This window comes from Pungitius pungitius, chromosome 4, assembly GCF_949316345.1.
Source record: "Pungitius pungitius chromosome 4, fPunPun2.1, whole genome shotgun sequence".
NCBI classification, from domain to species: Eukaryota; Metazoa; Chordata; class Actinopteri; order Perciformes; family Gasterosteidae; genus Pungitius; species Pungitius pungitius.
The window spans coordinates 5,404,786-5,411,742 of record NC_084903.1 but is presented as its reverse complement, the minus strand read 5'-3'; positions in this window follow the sequence as shown (position 1 = coordinate 5,411,742).

Sequence of the window (6,957 nt, the reverse complement as noted above, 5' to 3'; positions counted from 1 at the left end):
TCAAAGGACTTCATGACTACAGAGGTCAGTGCGACGGGCCTGTAGTCATTCAGTCCTGTGATCCTGGGCTTCTTGGGAACAGGGATGATGGTGGAGGCCTTGAAGCAGGCTGGGACGTGGCATGTCACCAAGGAGGTGTTGAAGATGGCGGTGAACACAGGAGACAGCTGGTCAGCACAATGCTTCAGGGTGTGGGGCGAGACTGAGTCCGGACCGGCTGCTTTCCGGGGGTTTTGTCTTTTGAAGAGCCGATTGACGTCACTCTCCAAGACAGAGAGGGGCAGTGGGGGAGGGGAGAGTAGTCCAAAGGTGTGAGCACCTGATGGGTCGGGGGAGGTGGTGGAGTTGTGGGGGATGGAGACAGGACATTGTCTTTCAAATCTGCAGTAGAACTCGTTCAGCTCATCTGCCAGGCGGAGGTCATTCATGGAGTGGGGGGTTTTCGGCTTGTAGTTCGTGAGGTGTTTAAAGCCTCTCCAAACCGAAGCAGAGTCGTTAGCTGAGAACTGATGTTGGAGTCTCTCAGAGTACAGTCGTTTAGCGTCTCTCACCGCCTTGCTAAACCTGTATTTAGACTCTGTGTACAGGTCTTTGTCCCCACTCCTAAATGCCTGATCCTTCTGCAGACGTAGTTTCCTGAGTTCCGCTGTGAACCAGGGTTTGTCATTGTTATAACTCACCCTGGTGCATGATGGTACACAGATGTCCTCACAGAAGCCGATGTAGGAAGTTACAGCCTCTGTGAACTCATCCAGATTGTCAGAAGCAGTCCTGAAACCACCCCAGTCTGTGCAGTCAAAACACGCCCGAAGATCCTCTAGAGCCTCGCTGGTCCACTTTTTGGATTCCCTCACCACAGGTTTACAGAGCTTTAGTTTCTGCCTGTATGCAGGAATCAGGTGGACCATGACGTGGTCGGAGTGTCCCAGCGCAGCACGAGGGACGGCGTGATAAGCCCTGCTTGCTGTAGTGTAGCAGTGGTCCAGCGTGTTCTCCTCTCTGGTCGCGCATTTAATAAATTGTTTGAACTTCGGAAGTTCATGGCTGAGGTTTCCTTTGTTAAAGTCACCGAGGACAATAACCAAAGAGTCCGGGTTGGTCCGCTCCACACGCCGTATCTGGTCGGCGAGTGTCCGCTGTGCCTCGTGCACGTTGCCCGGCGGCGGCATGTAAACACCGACCAGGATGAATGAAGCGAACTCACGGGGGGAGTAGAAGGGTTTGCAGTTGATGATAAAAGATTCCAGAGCAGGAGAACAGTGTTGTTGGATCACTGCTACGTCGTTGCACCAGTTGTTGTTGAAGTAGAAGCAGATACCTCTACCCTTCATCTTGCCGGAGAGCTCCGTGTCGCGGTCCGCTCTGAGCAGCTGGAAGCCGGCCAGCTGGAGCGCGGAGTCCGGTATCGATCCACAGAGCCACGTCTCCGTGAAGCACAAAACGGAGGATGAAGAAAAGTCTCTGTCCCTTCTCACCAGCAGCTGAAGTTCGTCCAGTTTGTTGCACAGTGACTAGTTTGACTAGAATGTCCAGTAATTCCACAGATGAGAGAAGGAAAGTTGGAAATAACTCCACTGGAGTTGTTCCACGGATGTTCAAGAGCTCGTATCTGGTGAAAGAGCTCCGGGATTCGTAACAGAAAACACAATTAACGACGAAAACAACAAAAAACAAAGAGCACCGAAACGCCGAGGCAGCCATCTGCGGCGCCATCTTGGATTTGATTTGTTTTATTTTTGGATTTGTCAATGCACCAGCCATCCCGCGTGCCTCGCTGCGGCCTCTACCGTTGGTGGAGGTCCCGTTCGAGCGCATCGGCATGGATCTAATCGGGCCATTCCACCGGAGCGCACGCGGGTACCGCTTTGTGCTAGTCCTCATGGATTACGCAACACGGTATCCGGAGGCAGTGCCATTGCGCAATATCTCTGCAAAGAGCGTCGCGCAGGCTCTGTTTCAGGTCATCTCCCGGGTTGGAATCCCGAAAGAGATTCTAACAGACCAGGGCACCTCGTTCATGTCGCGCACACTGGGAGAACTTTACGGGTTACTGGGCATTAAGTCCGTCCGCACCAGCGTTTACCATCCCCAGTCCGACGGGTTGGTGGAGCGGATGAATAGAACGCTGAAGTCCATGATTTGTAAATTTATTAGCGACGATGAACGTAATTGGGACAAATGGCTTGACCCTCTGTTGTTTGCAGTCCGGGAGGTTCCCCAGGCCTCCACAGGGTTTTCCCCCTTTGAGCTTCTGTTTGGCAGGTCACAGAGAGGGGTGCTGGACCTTATTAAAGAAAGCTGGGAGGAAGGTCCGAGCCCCGGAAAAAACGAGATCCAGTCCGTCCTGGACCTGCGAACAAAGCTCCACACACTGGGAAGGATGTCACGGGAGAATTTCCTTCTTCCAACTCAAAACTCCTGGCTAAGTGGCAAGGGCCCTTTGAGGTCACACGCCGGGTGGGGGATGTTGACTATGAGGTGGTGCGGTCTGACAGGGGCGGGGCTACGCAAATATACCACCTCAACCTCCTGAAACCCTGGAGGGAGGCGGAGTCTGTTTCTCTGATTTCCACAGTATCTGAAAGAGAGGACCTGGGGCCGGAGGTGCCAAAAGCGGTTAATCCCACCCCGCTCCCGTGTGAGGGTCGTCTCTCTGAGGATCAGAGAGCAGACATTGCCCAGTTGCAGAAACGGTTTGCTGATGTCTTCTCCCCCCGGCCAGGCCGGACCGACCTGATAGCGCACCGAATCGAGACTCCCCCGGGGGTGACAGTGAGGTCACGACCCTACAGATTACCCGAACACAAAAGATAGGTGGTTCGGGAGGAATTACCGGCTATGTTGGAGATGGGGATAATAGAAGAGTCCAACAGCGCCTGGTGCAGCCCCATCGTTCTGGTGGCCAAGAAGGATGGGACTGTGCGGTTCTGCGTGGACTACCGCAAGGAGAACGACGTGTCACGATTCGACGCCTACCCAATGCCCCGGGTCGACGAACTCCTGGACCGGCTGGGCACTGCACGTTTTTTTACGACCCTGGATTTAACTAAGGGCTACTGGCAGATTCCCCTGTCGTCAGAGTCCAAAGAGAAAACAGCGTTCTCCACTCCGTATGGTTTGTACCAATTCACCATGCTTCCCTTCGGCTTGTTCGGTGCCCCGGCCACGTTCCAGCGCCTCATGGACAGGGTGCTGCGCCCGCACGCCGCATATGCGGCCGCATATTTGGATGATGTCATTATCCACAGCACCACCTGGGCGGAGCACGTGCGGCGGGTGGACGCGGTGCTGGAGTCGCTGAGGCGGGCCGGGCTCACTGCCAACCCGGGGAAGTGTGCAGTTGGACGGAGGGAGGTACGGTATTTGGGTTACCACTTGGGGGGGGGGGCAGGTGCGTCCTCAGGTAGACAAGACAGCGGCAATTGCAGCCTGCCCACGCCCCAAGACAAAAAAAGAGGTGAGGCGGTTTTTGGGGCTGGCAGGTTACTACAGACGGTTCATCGCCGGGTTTGCGGACCTCACCATCCCCTTGACCGACCTGACCCGGAAAGGTGCGTCAGATCCGGTCCAGTGGTCGGAGCAGTGCCAGCGGGCGTTTGAGAAGGTAAAACAGACTCTTTGTGGGGAGCCGCTCCTCCACACACCTAACTTTTCTCTCCCGTTTGTACTGCAGACCGACGCGTTGGACAGAGGGCTGGGGGCCATTTTGTCCCAGGAGGTGGAGGGGGTCGACCGCCCCGTGGTCTACATCAGCCGGAAACTGTCGGAGAGGGAGGCCAGGTACAGCACGGTGGGCGGTGGGCTCCCTGCGCTACTACCTCCTGGGACGCTCATTCACCCTGTGTTCGGACCACGCCCCGCTCCAATGGCTCCACCGCATGAAGGATACTAACGCCCGGATCACTCGGTGGTATCTGGCCATGCAGCCGTTTAACTTCAAGGTGGTCCATAGGCCGGGGACGCAGATGGTCGTGGCGAACTTCCTCTCCCGCCCTCTGGAGGGAGGGGGGGGGGAGTAAGCTAGGCCGGACGGCTCCCCGGCCTAAGTCGGGCGGTGGGGGTATGTGGCGGCGGGCGCGGTTTCAGCTCGGCTGCAGGGGTGAGAGAGGGGGAGTGGCTCAGGGAACAGTGCCAGGTGAGAACACCTTGCAATCAGCTGATAGAAATTGACGTGTGTGTGTGTGCTCCCATCCCTATTTAAATAGTGAGGCGAGCGAGCGAGGGGGAGTGCGAGGAGCGAGCGGAACGCCGGCGCGAGTTACGAGAAATAAAAATTGTCAAAACTATTCACCCTGTGGTCGCGGTACTTTGTCCGGAGCCAGAACCACCCACACCCTACAAACGTGTATGCTTTTATTTCAATATAGAAAGCAAGAGCATCATGTCCATAAATTCAGTGGCTAGCGTAGCTTAGAGGCCTTCAACCTCTCCTGGGTGTCGGACCTTGACCAAAGTTAGTTGATGCTGCGCTATGATTTGTTTTCAAGATGCAGGACTTCAAGAGGCTTTGGACTTCAGTGTCTAAGGAAGAAAGCCCCCAACCCTCTCCACTTGTAATCCAGTTTGTCTTCCACTGAACTTAATGTTTGACCACATACGCAAAGGCGCTCTTCTGAGATAAACATGTTTTTCTCCTCTTATTTTTTTTTTTTAGTTTGAAGTCTGTGGCCCAGGAGCAAAAGAATGAGATCATGTCTCAACTCCAGACAATCCGGTACCTGATGAAGAAAAGAGGAATGGACTGCCCCCCTGTGAATGGTGGGCAAAGCAACTGTCCATTTACCCAAGAATTACTGTTCATGCTATTACTATGGTTAGGAATCCAAACCTCCTGCGCACAGTTTCTCAATCCTTTCCAGTTTCTCTGTACTTTTACTTTATTAAAAGCTGATATAGCATTAAAATTGTATACAGTATGGACGGCCAATGATACTTTCAGAAGACATTTATGCAAAATAGATGCAAAATAAAATCAAATAAATCTTTTTTTTTTTCAAATGACGTAGTTCTGTGGATGTTAACTGACACTTTTAATACGCTTTCATTAGATGCATTTCAACCATAAGGATACAAACCCAGAAGAACAGGAAACAAGGGAGTGCAAGTTCTCTTTCTCACAGCAAGTGACTGTATTGTAATCAAAGCGTACACGTAAACTGATATTGTCTTGAATACATCCATAGCAGTACATTGCTGTATCCACGCTTCTGAACCAAACCATCCCTTTTACTGGTTTGTGTCCAGCTGTTCTTTGAGTCTGCACTATATCGTCTTTTTCACCCGGCGTGTGTTTCAGAGGCATCCTGCGAGCGCAACCTGGAAGAACTCATCGAGTCGCTAGGAGCCAGCAACGCCTCGACTGCAGAAGCCTACCTTTCAGGCGAGCAAAGGGTTCCGGGGACCGAAAAAGGCGAACAGAAGCGCTCAGAGATCGACGACGCCACAACAGTGGGTGAAGAGATGAGTGACCTCATACCAGAAGAGTCAGAGGGGGAAGCACAGGTAGAGGTGAGGGCAGGAGAGGACAATGAAGAGGAAAAAGAGGAAGAAGTATTGGTGGAATCTGAGCTCATGCCTTCACTAGAGGAAATGTATGAGACAAACATTCAGGAGGTTGGAGCAAAGCAGCAGGCGTCCGGCCTCAGGCGACGCAACAGGCCGGACTAAAATCTCTCTGGGACTTCTTCGCCGTACAGAGATGTGAAAGATCAATATTAATATTCATTACCTGAAAGGCTTTCCTTCCAAAAAGCTGTCTGTGTGATTGCCTAAAAACATTATAACCTTATCCGAGAAAGCTCGCCAACAGCAAACACTTAGGGCTCTATGTACTAGGCCGCTGTCCCGCCTACTATCTCCAGGGAGAAACAAAATGGAGAACAGAACCACGTACCACAATATTGTTAAGTAAATGTTAAACTGATCTCAATGAGCTCTCATTCCCTGTATGGAAGCATCTGTACTTCTCATGTTTCCCAACATATTTATTCAGAGTCATTCCTTTATAATATGTTTGTTATCCTAATAATGACACATGAAATGATTTGTAGCACACAAGCCACTTCCCATATTACCCTCGCACACAATCTGACATCTGCTGACCGTGCATCATATTCCGACCACACTTTGTGCTTTTATAACAAATTTGTGGCAAACGTTTTATGCACATAATGTTTTTTGTCTACTCCCTGCATTGTCAAAAGAATACAGTTGAGACATATAATGACTTGATGATGAGGATTGGTAGAATCCGGCCACGGCCTAGTGCTGAATGTTGTAAATTGTGTCCTTATCTCCTTTCCTGTCCACTAATTATCACCATTTTCAACTTGCTTGGTTTTCAAACCAATTATGGCTGTGTTCCATTCAATGCAGTTTAACATCTCACCTGGACACTGTATGTGAAGAACAAATGTATGCAATAAAAAAAGGGATTATTGCACCATGACTAATGCGACAGGACGTGAGCTTTGAGCTCATCTTGTGTTCGCACTGCTCCATCCTCTGCGGAACCCCTCTTGTTGGGGTGAATACATGTTGAAATAATTTAACTTTCCTATTTTATCGATGCATACTAATACTTTACTTTTTAAACATAGAGGGCCGTTGCTGTGAGCCTACTCAGACTCCAGAAAATGATCTAATCTACCTATTGTTGAAGTGTGAAGTTGGGCTTGCGGCATGCTGTCTATACATTGAAACACAACAGCATGTTGATTTGACTGCATGGGGTTTTCATTTTATTATTGTAACGTTCAAAGGTCCTTTGATCAACCAGAGAGACATTAACTTGCGTACAATTCTTCCACCATATGCTACTATTTCAAATCAGTAAACGTAGATGTGATTGTTGCTTTATCACAGAAAGAGATTAATGACATATCATTATATTTACTTATGTAGTAATCCTAAAGTAAAATTAAAACATTTAGGTCTTGTTTTAATAAAATGAAGAAA